The sequence below is a fragment of the Larus michahellis genome, chromosome 9 (assembly GCF_964199755.1).
Source record: "Larus michahellis chromosome 9, bLarMic1.1, whole genome shotgun sequence".
NCBI classification, from domain to species: Eukaryota; Metazoa; Chordata; class Aves; order Charadriiformes; family Laridae; genus Larus; species Larus michahellis.
In genome coordinates this window covers 1,676,046-1,690,374 of record NC_133904.1, presented here as the reverse complement: position 1 = coordinate 1,690,374, position 14,329 = coordinate 1,676,046, and the positions used below count along the sequence as shown (strand labels likewise).

The 14,329-nt window shown below is 40.6% G+C and overlaps 1 long non-coding RNA gene across 5 annotated transcripts in view; it reads left to right on the top strand.

Annotated features, from left to right (window-relative positions):
• LOC141748909 (uncharacterized) overlaps nt 1-14,329 on the top strand; it is a 32,889-nt gene that overhangs the window by 3,518 nt on the left and 15,042 nt on the right. For all 5 annotated transcript variants that reach the window (XR_012589143.1, XR_012589142.1, XR_012589140.1 and 2 more), the window contains exon 5: nt 4,608-4,781. This is a non-coding gene — a long non-coding RNA (uncharacterized LOC141748909). The remainder of the gene's footprint in view (nt 1-4,607; nt 4,782-14,329) is intronic.

Below are 14,329 nucleotides of genomic sequence, written 5' to 3'. Positions count from 1 at the left end.
TTAAGAGGCTTGGATGCTGGTGCTGTGCCTTCTGTCTGTTGTTCATTTGTTTAAATCTCTCCCAGGAGTGTTTAGCAAGGTGTAAACTGAGTGGTCAAGTCTAAACCCAGAAGGGCTCTTGTCTGCTGTTACTTGCTCATTTTTAAAATGTAATCAGTCCTTTGAGGGATTTGGGCGAGTTCAAAACAATATGTTTTTCAGTGCTTGCTTCCAGGACCGTTGTATAATTGCTATGGCTTACGAGTGATTCCCATTGGTTTCTGCATTAATTGCTTGCAAATAATCCACATCTGTGTCACAATATTCTGTATTCTAGCAGTGTTTCACGTAAGAGGTTGATACTCAGAAGCTCAGACAAGAAATGAAGGAAAGTTATTTAAAGCAATGTATGGAATGGGAAGCAGCTGTTTTAAGTTAGCAAATTAGGAGAAGAGGTGAATGCTTCTGGTATATCAAAACTGGCTTTTTTTCCCAGAGTTGAGTGTAGGATGTTGTTTCCATTTTTATTTGCACAGTATGAGGCATACCAGTGGAGCCTAGAAATTCATAATTAACAAAACAAGGGAAGAAATTAAGTTTCACGTGTTTTCGCTGGTCTATGGGAATAGACTGATCGACGTTTACACGCATAAACCTTCCATAACTTGTACACCAGTTTTTAAAATAGTTTACATAGATTTCTACAAGTCTTTTGCAGTATGCCACACCTCACCCCCTTTTCTGTTTGTCAAATATGTTTTTTTATTTCCTGCTGAAACTGGTTGTCGTAGTTGGTGCACTTTTAAGACAGGGTTTAGATGAGTTTTGGAGGTTTTGATTGTTGGGGATTTTTTGGTTTGTTTTTTAACCAGGAGATGCACTGTGTATTGTCTCTTTTTGTGAAAAAGATACTTAAGAATATTCGTGAAGTTTATTCTTTGGTGTTTTAGCTAACCAGGCAATTTGTCACATAAAATGGAGCTTTCTTCATATTTCTTCTCTGAAGCATTAATCATTTTATTATGAAGGTAGAATGACATCATTAAAAATAAGTGCTTTTTATGGCTTTGATACTTCATTTTACTGTACAGGATTTAACAAACGAAAAATAATTGTTCAGTTAGTTCCAGTGGCTTATAGTATTTTGTACTTACATTGTAACTGAATATTCAGCCATTCTTACTGCTGTTGGTCTTCCTTTTACAGGCTGTTCTGTCCATCATCAAATTGTGTAAAATCTCATGAATTGGACATTGTAAACCAGAAATACTAGGGATTTGCTTAATTGCTAGATAGACCTTCAGGATAATTTGGGGGAAAAATATGTGTATAATGTGAAAGTGAAAAAATCCAAAATTGAAGATGTAGCATAACTTTGAATTCAAATGAGCAGGCCATGTGGCTTTCCTGAGTAGTTTGTAGAGAATCAAAATACAATAACTTGTTAGACGTGTGATGGGAGGGAGGGTGGGAAATCAGCATTATTTTTTATTATTTTTTTTTTTTAGCCTGTCATAAATCTGTGAGTAGGTCAACACACAAGTAGGAAAAGAGGAAAAGAAGTTTAGAGATTCTTGCAAAACTCCTGATACAGTTCCTTTAAAAAAAAAAAAGCTGTTAAACTCAGCTGTGGTATGGCAAAATAAAACACCAAATCAGAAGTAGGAAAGAAAAATGACAACTTTTTGGTACAAAAAGTTTAAAAAGTTTTACATACCAGCATTCAAAGCTAAAAACATGTGTTGATGTGTTTTTGTAACTTATGTGGAAAATAGAGCGAATGATGATGTCAAAACAAAACTGTATAATATGAAGTTTATTGAAAAGAGTTTGCAGGACTGGTTTAGCTGTTCCTGAGGATGATAAAAGACATTTGGAGGAGACTCTAATTAAAATAGAAAAATCAGAGATTCTTGTCAAATCTCAGTGTTGGGATAAATTAGAAGGGTGTTTTTTGTCTTGTCTGGTTGGTGGTTGGTTTTTATAGCAGTTTTTCTGAGTTACTCAAATCAACAAGAACATGATTTTTTACGAGCCCTGCACACCAGCAGTGTGAACGTAGTTGAAAGTACAGCAGCCTTACTGTTCCACTAGAACTTAAAGAAACTTTTGGGAGTATTTGACTAGTTATGCTCTTTTCCGAGTTAAAAAAAAAAAAAAAAGGAAATGTAGTTTTTATACTTTACAGAATGATTAGGTTTTGATTTAGCAGAAGTGCTTCAGAAGAACGGAGTGCATTTTTTTTTCTTACAAGAAGAAGCACCTGCTGTAGAAAGACCGTATCGTATGCAACTTGCTGCAGTGGATGTGGGAGCTTTCCAGTCTGATAGTTTCAGTAGTGAAGATGAAAGCGAGGACAGTTCTTGGGCAGGGGATTTCAAGAGGAATGTGATTCATGGGACATAGTTACTAGCGTAATTACCAGTGCAGCTGCCGTAGTACCTTCTGCCAGTACTAAAAAAAATCTGTCATGTCCAGTGCTCTGTTGGTTGTAGCGTAAGTGATAAAGATGGGAGCAGCAGAAGTGTAATACCTTGTCCCACTTACCAACTTGAGACCAATGTACGTGGATGGAGCTATTTCTGCTAGGTTTCAAACTGACACCAAAGCTTCACAGGATTTCCTAAAGCGTTTAGGCTGGGCTAAAATTTTGTAATTGGACATGGTAAGATTTTGTTTTGTGTTTTCTGTAAATAATAGTGAAAGGGCAGGGGTTCAGAGGGACTGACTTACTCTGATAATGAGTAAAACCTGTTGAATTCAGGTAAGAAAAAAATCCCAACCCTTAAATATTTTGCACTTCTCTTTTTGCACTTTGGTTATACAAGGTTTTATTTCAGTAATAAATTAATTTGCTTCAGTATTGTAATAAATGGGACTTTTCTGTTTCTCACCATGCTAATACTTTCTATTTGCCATTCCTTAAACTGTAGGTCAGACTTTTCATTTGTTAATATTTGTTTCCAGTTAGCTTGAATGGAATACTTCAGATTTGATCCAAAATGGAATTTGGAGTTAGGAGCTCTTGAAAAATTTGGGAGCGCAAGGGATAAGCAGTGTTCTGCTAGACCCAGACTTCCTTTTAATATAAATTTCTAGTTCAAATGAAAAGAATCTTTTACTGGAAATGGGGAACTTCTGAAATACTAACCCTAAAACCTCTCACTAACGTGTGTCATCAAAACTCAGTTGTCTAGCACTCAATAAGTGCAATTTCCATTTAAAATTCTTAAAGTGAATTGCCAAAGGTCACGCATCACTCTGCTGTCACGGATGGGTCAGGAATTCAGGAACTTTGATTTTTACAGTCAGCGCAGTCTATTTAACTGCCTGGCCCCAACATCTGCATTAGCAGATCACCAAATTTCATCTGTGCAATACATATAATTATTGTCCTATTTAAGAGAGTACTTAGCTTCCTTCCTAGCTGTTCTGAGTATCAATAACATATGTACACACACGCAACCTTCCTAACTTCATTCAGTCTTCCTTATCCTCTTCAAAGAATTGCCAGGTTTGCTCTTCTCAACCTCTCATCTGCCTGCTGTTTCACTTTTGTCGTTTCCACCTCCTGTTTCTTAACAGCTTGCCTCCTACAGCTTGTTTGGCATTCTTGAGCAAAGGCTTTTGTGGCTTGATTCAGGGAAGAGGTAAAGAAGGAATCAGAAGTTCCAGTATACAAAGGTATCACAAGATTGTTAGTGATTTCATGGAAATGTTCTCTAAGCATCCTTGGCTCTTACCCCTGCTGACTGCTATGGCACAACTCCTACAGACTTAAATTTGGCACCATGTGAGTCCGATAGTATTCCTACTATAGGATTGAACTCTGCTGTAGGGCAAGAGACTCCCTGTACTCCCAGGCACCTCCTGGCTGCAAACGGAGCCGCAGTGAGCAGTGTAGTTCTGTAGCTGACACGTCTGGCATGTGTATGTATGTACTGGGGCTCAGCCCTAATGCAGTGACCTCTTTTGTGGCAGTTACAGTGTATATTTTCTTCGTCATAGATGGCTATCAGTTTATGGAATGAGAGTAGCATTGCACTTTTGAAAATACCATTAAAAATTAAGATTCTCTACAAACTTATTTTGCCTGAAAGTTGTGTTGGTTTTTGTTGGGTTTTATGTTGGTGTTTTGTTTTTTTTGTTTTTTTTTTTTTAACAATGAAACCCCCAAGCCTGAATATTGTAATTTAATCCTTTTTCTGTGCCATCTTCGAACGTCTTTCCAGTATGGAAAGCAGGCTGAACACTGGTTGTTTTGTGTTGTTGTTTTTTTTTTTTTTTTAATTTAATCTCCTTTAAAGCCAATGAAACAAAAATAGTTCTAGTTCTAAAATGAAGACTACAGTTTCAGGTGGTGTAAAAGGAGATCAGCTCATCCCAGAGCGGTTTTGTTTTTTTTTTTCCTCAACAATTAGGTCTTCACAGTTTCTGAAGTAGGTTAACAAATAGAGTTTAATAATCCTTTAGTTTCTCTGCTTTTCTTTGTGTCTTGTTAATTTTTCTGCCTAATGTAAAGGTATGGTACATTGTGCATCCATCATTTCTGTTTTCCCAATTACATGAATAATTCCCTTGTTAAACTCAATCACGGGTGACAATAGGATATGTAACTCCTGTTTCAGCCAGCGCTCTGAAAGAGGATTTTGCAATTCTTATATTGGTTCAAAAACTCATTGAGCCAGAGACAAATCCAGCCAATGGACCGGTAACTATGAAGACTCACAGACTCATTCATATCTATGAATAATATCCATGACATGTACAAACTAGGAGGAAGACTCGCATCTGTTTTATAGGTGGGTAAACTGAGCTGAGGTAAGTGATGTGAACATCGTGTGGGAAATCCAGATGGATCAGAAGTTCTAAATCTTGACTGACAATAGAGTTACCCTTCTTCTCCACCCAAAAGTACTTGGTGCTCCTTAGATATGCAGGCTGGTCTTCAAGTGTGTGGTGTGTCTCCTGTCACTTTTTTATGCCCAGTTATAAAAATAAATGGAGCTACTTTTGCGACACAGGAAAAAAAGCAAAAGTTAATTTATCAAGTTGAAGACTTGACTTGTGCTAGGATGGGTGGCTACTTTGTTCAGAGACAGAACGAAGGGGGAAGGAAGCAAATTCTGCAGCGTAAAAGTTATTATCAAAACCAAATTAATTTTAAAGATAAAGTAGATGAGCCTTTTTAGAAAGTTAGGATGATTTTTGTGTGTCCACACCGTTGTTGCCTTTAGAGTGGAAGTGACGTACTGGAATAAGCATAATGATTTGGTGCTGAATAGGAGGTTGAGCGCACACTGGATGTGGTGGCCTGGCTCGTAGAGTTAACGGAATTGTTGCCATTGGCTTTGTGAGCGCTTTGGTTTTGGCTCGTAAGCCGCTTACAGCTCCTCTTCTGCAGTGAGAATAAAGAACAATCAGCAAGTTTGTACAGAAGCTTCTGGTAGACATCAGCCATGAGATCTAGCCTGGCATTTAATTAAAATTTAATTAAATAAATGTTTTTATGGAAATAATGGGAATCCTAATCCTCTTGTGGCCACGTTGTGGTGTTCTCCCTCCTAGGTGGGCATGGAGTTTCTGGGTGGCAAAAGCAGGAGTTTTACAAGTAGTCTATGCACTCTGTCCTGTAAAGCTGTAATTTGAGTACGTTCCGCGTCTGCTAACACAATAGTAGCTACAGGGGTGAAGCAGGACTTGGATAAGTAACATTCAGTTTTGCTCCATTAGTCAGCAGAGAGAGGGTCCCTACCTCCTTCCTCGTGGGAAGAGGACTCTCAAACACAGGCAGTGCTTTTTACAGCGCCCTGGTAAATGGAGGCTTCTACCGAAAGATAAAACTGGGTATGCTGCTCCAGTGAAATACATTACGCGTTTGTTATTCTCTGGGTAACAGCCAAATCATTTGTTGTCCCTCCACACACACACACTTCCATTTATAAAGGAAGTCTTCAGTCTTTTGAATGTCATACAAAACTGTTCAAACCCAGACTTGAGCAATTGAAATTCAATTAGTTCAATCAGAGCAATTCAATTGACACAGCTGAGTTCTGTGATCCGAACAAAAGATTTTGCTTTAATTGTGTAGGAATATATAAATGGTGATGTGATTGTCTTGTTCCCGGCCCTCCAGAAAGTTGTAATGCATTTTAAAGTTTAGTGGTGTACGCCCCATTTTGCTGCTTGAGGTTTATGTGGTGCCTCAGCCTTTCATAAAACCGCAGGTGAAAACAGTCCCCTGGAAAACAAGAAAGTGTTGGTGTTTTCTGTGGGCAAGCCTGCTCAGCGTTGGGGGTTAACATGTACCATTACGACTAAATTCGGTAAATGGCTGTCATCCATTCTGCCTTGAAACATCCATTCGCAGGATGGTAAATCATTTGAGGTTGCGATTCACGGCTCAACTGTAGTGATGTTCAACTCAAATCTGAAGTTTATCTCAGAGGAGAAGAGGTTATGATGTCTGCTTTTGTTAAATCTATTTACGCTGCTCAGTCTACAACATACAATGGAGTGCAAAGCCAACATAAACACGTTTATTCCTAGAAGCAGAAATTTCCTTGATTGTTTGCCTCTGCCACCAGCAGTTGTGCTTTTGGACTTTGCTTTTCCCATGGCATCTGTGGCTGGTTGCCAGCGTTTCTTTTCTCACCATCCTAGATGCTTCCTTACTACGTCACATTTACTTTTCTGGATGTAAGCAAAGACCACAGTCACCATCTTGCTTCCTCCGTGCCTGACTTTGCACAAGCATGCAACCAGTGGTCATACCAGAGTTGTGGTGTTACCTAGTTCTGTTTTCTCTCACAATCTACAATTTCATTTTGTCTTTCTGAAAGTGTCTCTGTATGTGAGGCGTCAGCTTAAGCATCACGCAGTTGAACTGGAGATTCCCTATCTCTGCCAGCCTTCCTTCACTGTTTTAGTCATGGAAGAAGAAGCAGCCTTATTTGTTTATGCAAATTAAAATTGAGCATCATCTCTGAAATAAGATTTTTCTCCAGTTCTCAGTAGGGTTGTCTAAACTTCCACATTTCTTTCTACATGAAATCTTAAATGATGATGTCCTTGGCCATCTGCATGTGGAGAACTTGCACAACGTCTCACTATCTGATTAATCACTCCTTCCAATATTGTTTTCTCTAACTTGACAAATTTCATCATGTTGCATCCACGCAGAGTGATGCTGTGGAGGGCATCGTACAGGATAGTGGTTTGGTATTTCATCTTCTCGCTTTCCAGAGGAAGTATTTTTCCTTATCTTGGATCCCACACAGCCTTGTTTCTCATCGCCTCACCTTAGTCAGCCACCAGTTTTGCTTGATGCAGTGTGCCAGCCTGCATTGTCTGCCAGTTGCATTTAAAACCCTTATTTTCATACAAGGAGGAGTATCCCATAAACAACCCCTTCTCCTGAACAGCCCTTAATTTTCCTTTACTATGATGACTGCAAAAGTCCTCAGACTTATTTGTTGATGTGCTGTTGGGGCTATCAGTGCTCTTTTGCTGTTTGCCTGGGCCTCCCAACCTGTCTATTCTACTGTTGCCTCATATTTCTTTTTTGTGCCCATTGTGGAATTTCTGTCACATGTTTGTCCTATCCCAGGACTCCTCATGAGTCAGTGGCTAGACTTCATAGATATTATAGTAAGACAAATAAATAATGATAGAATATGCAATAATCAAACATTGAGCCGAGCGTGGAAGGCCATCTAGGCCATACTTCCTTTCAGGGCAGGGTCAGCTAAACATCACTTTCTTCCTAACAGATGTTTATATGGGCTGCTCTTGGAGGTAAGTAATGCTGAAATTTCTGCTTCCCAGTAATTTGCTCTGCTACCTTGCCATCCTTGCTGGTCATAACGTCTAACCTGAACCTTCCTTGTTACAGTATAAGCCCATTTCTTCTCATACAGGTTGTGAACAGGAAAAAGGTTTGGTGGTTTGGTTTTTTTTAACACTTTATTTAAAGTACTTACAGACTTTACGGTCTTTTTGTTAGACCAGCTTCCTCTGTTTCTTCAGCCCTTCCTTGTAGGTTGTTTGCTGAACATCTGATCGTTCTCACTGCTTTTGTGTATACAGTCTGTATTGGGTACACCCCTTTCTTAAGGCACAACATTCCAAAGGTGGGTGCTGTACTCCAGCTGAGACCTGGGTTATATTTGTCTTTGATCCTCATAAAGTGCAGCACTACTGTCCAAATAAATAAACGCTGTTGACTCATGTTCACCTTGTAATTTCTCTGCAACCATTACATTCTTTTCTGTAGAGTTATTTAGCTCATTCTTTCCATCCAGTATTTATGTGATTCAAATGGCAGTAATAATAAGTAGCTGCAGTGGTCAATATGTCAATGAAAAACTATTTCTAGAGGGAAGTGTGATCAGTGCGAGGAAGTTGCGTGGCCTTGAACTGGAAACAGAACTGGAAAAGATGCTGAAGCTGTTAAAAAGTGGATATAAGCCATCTCATTTTTTATGGTGATTTGGCAGCATCCTTGTAGTCACAATAGCTGTTAGCTCAAATAGCTTTGCTTCTCTGATATTTATCCTTTAGGTATGTAGAGGGAGGGATTTTATCCCTTTTCAGCCTTTGTTTTTGTGAAGTGCCTATATACTTGATGAGATCTGTTACAAAGATAGTCTTAGGTCTTCTTCTCTGGACTTGTTCTTTGCTAACAAGAACAATTATATTTTTAATAACTCTTCTGATCCATTTCATCCTGGGTGTCACAAGGCAAGAGATCCTGGTTTCATTTCTGAATCTTGAACCTTAGAGACAACATAAAGAAGCGTAAGTGTATCAGATGGTACTCGGAAGAGTGAGTCAATGGGCCAAGCGGCTGATCGTGCATCCTTCCCATCCACGCAGTCCCAGAGTGCTGCAAAGGCTGAGGAGCAAACTCTGCCAATACTGGACCCAGCAAAATCTTACAAGGATTTTCAGACTGAAAAAAATGCCAGAATAGACAGAAAAGATGTGGGTAGTAAAAGAGAGGAAGGATTTCTTGTTGTCAGTCACTATCCTTATTGAGTGCGGTACTACTACTCTAGACCTTGGAAAATAACACGTTATTTTCTTCTAAATATGACAAAAGCAAAACCTAGGACTAAGTGGTGGATATGGAATATAACCAAAAGGATTTGTCATCTGCTAAGTATAAAAAGACTTCACTTCAAAAACAAACAGGGTGGCTAGGCCCTATATGTTTGTTTTTCTTCATATGGATCATGAATTCCCATTTCTGTTTAAGCTAAATTTGCGTTTGGGTAAATGGAAGTGCTTTTCCTTTACAGAAATGCTATTACAAAAATAGCAAGTGATTTAATAAAAAGAGCTTCACAGAATATTCACAGTTCACCCTCTTGCGTGCTAGAGTTCAGCGTTGTACAAACAGGATCAGAAATTCTTTGCTTACCTAGCAGCAAACGGGCTGCTTAGTCAGATACGCAAAGCACCCTGTTGAGCATACAATGCTGAAATAAAGTTTTGATAATTTAGCCTTCTTCTATAGTGTCATTTGTTGTGGGGTCAGACTTTGCAGATAATAGCTACACAAAGCGCCTCAGCATGCTGTGTGTCTTCTGAATGAAGCTCAAAGCACAGATCTTTACGCTGGAATGTGTGCTTGGAGATGAGCTAGGGAAATAGTCAGGGGCTCTGAATGTTATTACTGCTTATGCGCTGCATTATTCTTTTTGAAAATTCCCAGAGCTTGCGATATGTTGTGTATATTTAAAAGCCCCATGAGGGGAGGAATAAAATACGTTCTTCTTCTTTCCTCCATACTTCATGAATAGCTTCTTTCTTGAAAACACAAAATGATACAACCTTGTTTATTTTCTTACATCTGCTTCTGCTGTTTTTACAGTAATCTTAAAAATGTACTCTTTCTGTCATTGTTCCTTAAATATTTGCTTTCCTATCTCAGCCTCATGAGTGGAAAACCATGGGAAATGGATGTTTGTGGTTTATTCATGTTTTCAGTTCTTCTGGAAGTTGAGAGTTCTAGAAATCACTGCAGTATGGGCAAAACAAGTAGACCTGCATTTTCAAATCTTGTTTCTGTGTGTAGAAAGTCTGTGGCCACCCTCTTTTTTTTTTTTTTTTTCTGAGGCAGTTCCGCAGGTCAGTCAGGCATTCAAAGCTCCAATTAATTTGTGTGAAAATAAGATTAAAAAAAAAAATAAAAATCAGTTGGCAGTTGTGAGCTATCTTACTACAAGCATCAGAACACGCAGAATGCCAGCTAGCATGAATTAGAGTGTGTGCCTATAAAGAAAGGCGTGCGTTCATCTGAGGAAATAGGTAGACTTATAGGTTGAGATTCTGAAAATACGGCAGGGCTGCAGGACGTGTGCAGGGATGCAGAGCTGCATGCCAAATGTATCTGCTCCCTTGCAATGACCGTCCGTGCAAATCGAGCTTTTGGGGATGCAGAGGAGCTATACTTGTTTTACTGGGCATATATCTCATTTGCACACAAGCTCGTGACAAGCAATAATGGAAATCAGAAGTCAAATTACTGGAGTGTTTTGTATTAATTAGTATGTTTGTGAACTTTTAAAACACTCTGATATACTTGGTCATACATATTTGAAGGTACATACATCTCTGCGTACAGGTTACTAAAGGTAAGTTCTGGTACCAGGAAAAGTACAAGGACAGTAAAATGATACAAACAAGTCACCTTTGTTTTTTTTGTTCTGTGAGGTAAAATGGAGGGATTCTGATCTATTATTTACTAGCTAGAGGTGAATACGGAAGGTGGCTTTTTGTTCCTCTAAAATGAACAGTGGCTCATCAACTTCTGGTTTTCACACGCACCAGCAAAATATCTTCCCCTTGATTTAATCTTCAGCTTGTTCCAGCTTTCCACCTTCCTTCTGTCAGTGCTCGCGATATGTCTTTACTCAGCATCTCTGAATGCAAGGGAGACACGGGTGGAGCTTAAAGCTAGGGGTAGGAAATGAATTTAAGCAGAAGAAGATAGTACTTGATTTATTTATTTATTTATTTATTTTTCTACAAAAGGCTTCTATCACAAATTCACTTTATAATCATAGGGCAATGTTGTACTCTCCAGAAATGCCTAAACTCCACCCCAAAAAAAGTCCACGATGAAGAAGGGACGGGAGTATAGAAGTACATATAGAGAGCATGTTTTGCCTTTTTTGTTGTGTTGGGTTTTTTGGTTTTGTTTGTTTGGGGTTTTTTTGATAAAGGGTATCCTTTAGATTCCTGCCAAAGGGTCCTATTACTGAATCCTGTACATTAAACTCATCAAGTGTTTTAATTAAAAAGTGTAGGCACTGCTCTTATGTCTTGATGAGATGCACTCATGTGTTGTTCCCTTGGTCGAGAACCATTTCCTTTACTCGGTTCTGGCCGCCTCTTCCCGGGGCCTAATCCTGCTTTGACAGAATGCCCCTGTGGCTGACTCGAGGCCTGACTGAGGGTGGGAGCCCACAGATTTAGAGAACAGTTGCACAGCTGATCACGTGTACAGAAAGCCAGTGCTTTTAATTGATGGTTAAAGTGTTGAAATCGGGGAAGAAGTGCTCTTGATCTTTAGTATTGCTGTCCTCTTTGATCTCCTTGGCAATCCCTCTGTTTAGGCAAGAAGATCCTTAATGTTTTATTGAGGTTTTGATACAGGCAGGTCCACCTCACCGCAGCGATTAGGTGGATCTGCCCTGCCCTCTTATAATTTTACAGTTTCTTTCTTTGGCGATTCTTTGATCTCCTCCGATCTGAGATGTCATCACATCTCGGATCCCTGGAAGATGCCATTGTTTTCCAGGGTGTGCCTCCTCTTGACAGATCAGTTCCCAGTGAGCTATAGTTCAGTGGGGTAATCCTGAAGTCAGATAGTCCCCCATTGCTAGCCTATACCAGCACTTTTTAGGGATCTCCATCCTACCTGGAGAGTAGAAGACAACAGGATAAGGAAAAGCCCAGGTCTGCGTTTTGACAGGTGCCATTGTTTCAGCAGGAGACCAGTAACTGTTTGAGGATTTCCAGATTGTTTCGAAAGGAGGACTGGAATGAGCTGTGCCGGGGGAAAGTGGAGCAGAAGGAGCAGGGTCCATATCCTTGGTATCGCCATGACCAACACCGGACCATGTCATCTTCAGATGCAGTAGGCTCACGAGCAAGTGAAGGTCTGTGAGCACAATAATGTATTGCGGAGTCTTTGTAAACAGGCTTCGAATGAACCAGGCCACCCCATTCAGAACCTCAAACAACGATAAGATGATTACTAATTAGGCAGACCAAGTGAAACAACCTGAACGTAATTGCGGTTGCACAGACCTGTGGAATCACGCTGCTCGGAAGGGGCTGCAGCTGGGCTTCAGCCATAGCATTGCTCTTCTCCTTGCCTGCTCTCCCCAAGATAAGGGTTCACAAGAACCAAACCTTGAGGGAAGGAAAATGTGCTGCTGCTGTGAAACTAATACTAGGAAAAGTGTTCAGGTGAGGGAGGTAGATCCCACTACCTGCTGGTTATTGAGGTCCAATAGTCTTTTTATTTCATAACTGAAATGGTAGGGAATGTCCCGTAATAGCGAGGAGCAGAGTAGAAGCCAGTTGCGTGTCTGGTGAAGCTGAGAGAAAGGACTGGGTTTGGGTTAACCTACCACTAGCTTGCCCTATGAAGCTTTTTTTTGATGGGATGAGCATACTTGCTTCTTATTTGTTCATTAATAGCACTGAATACATTTCAGCCTTTCTTTCAAGGTCGAAGAATGAACATTGAATGTGTATGTAGACAACAGCTTGTCTTTCAAACAGCAGCAATGAAGTGCCACAATGTTTTTAACCTTCCCATTTATTCCTGTTTCAATGTAAGTATATGTGACTTGGCTGTCCGCGTGGCTGTAACTTAGCACTGAAGTGAAACCATTGCCGAATACACATGGTCAGATATTCCAAAAACAACAACAAAATAGTCTTCTCTGTGTGTGGATGACTGTGACTGTCTGGTGAATGTCATCTGTGTTAAAGTGCTTTTAACTTGTTGCCCAACAAAAAATGTGTTATAGCAGCGCTTTTGTTAGCATTAACATTTTTCTGGCCATATCCACTACAGTTTCCAGGGTCTTATCTTACGTTTCGGGCTCTGGAATTCTGCATCTCTGGATTTCTAGAAACAGGTTGTTAATCTTTCACACGTTTAGTAAACATATATCCCAAAGCAGACTTTATTTTGTCTTTTGCCTAGGGGATATGTGCATAGAGCGCAGCATAAGTTTTGCTATCTATACTTGATTTAAGAATTGGAAGTAAATAATTAGGTAAAACCCTTAGTGCACACAAGTGTGCATAAAAGAAAGGCGTTTCTGGCTGTCTTTAAATTTAACATTATTTTATATAAATATATTCCTAAGGGTTTTGTAGTGAAATTTCTTTTTACGGTTTCCCCGTGATTTGCAGATGTGTTGTTCCTCAGCAAAAATATCTGGCGTGGCTATTTTCATAGAATCGTAGAATGGTTTGGGTTGGAAGGGACCTTAAAGCCCCCCCAGTGGCACCCCCTGCCCTGGGCAGGGACACCTCCCACCAGCCCAGGTTGCTCCAAGCCCCGTCCAACCTGGCCTTGAACCCCTCCAGGGATGGGGCAGCCACAGCTTCTCTGGGCAACCTGGGCCAGGGGCTCACCGCCCTCAGAGTGAAAAATTTCTTCCTGTTACTTCATCTAAATCTCTCCTCTTCCAGTTTAAAACAGTTAGCCCTCGTCCTATCATCACACGCCCTTGTGAAAAGTCCCTCTCCAGCTTTCTTGTAGGCCCCGTTCAGATACTGGAAGGGCTATTAGGAACTGGAAGGGGCTCTGAGGTCTCCCCGGAGCCTTCTCTTCTCCAGGTTGAGCAACCCCAACTCTCTCTGCCTGGCTTCGTAAGAGAGGTGCTCCAGCCCTCTGAGCATCTTCGTGGTCCTCCTCTGGACTTGCTCCAAAAAGGTCCATGCCCTTCCTATGTTGGTGGCCCCAGCGCTGGAGGCAGCACTGCAGGGGGGTCTCCCCAGAGCGGAGCAGAGGGGCAGAATCCCCCCCTCGCCCTGCTGGCCACGCTGCTGGGGATGCAGTCAGGGTGCGGGGGGTTTCTGGGCTGCCAGTGCACATTATCGACTCACGTTGAGCTTCTTGCCCACCAACACCCCCAAGTCCTTCTCCTCAGGGCTGCTCTCTCCAGCCATTCTCCGCCCGGCCTGTATTTGTGTTTCAAAAGTAATATTATTTTGAATCGCCTTCTGCAAAGTTTACTGTTCCACTGATACTGATCTTCATCTGATACTAGATGCAAAAGATTTCAGAACGACAGGAATGACTAGCTCTAGCACT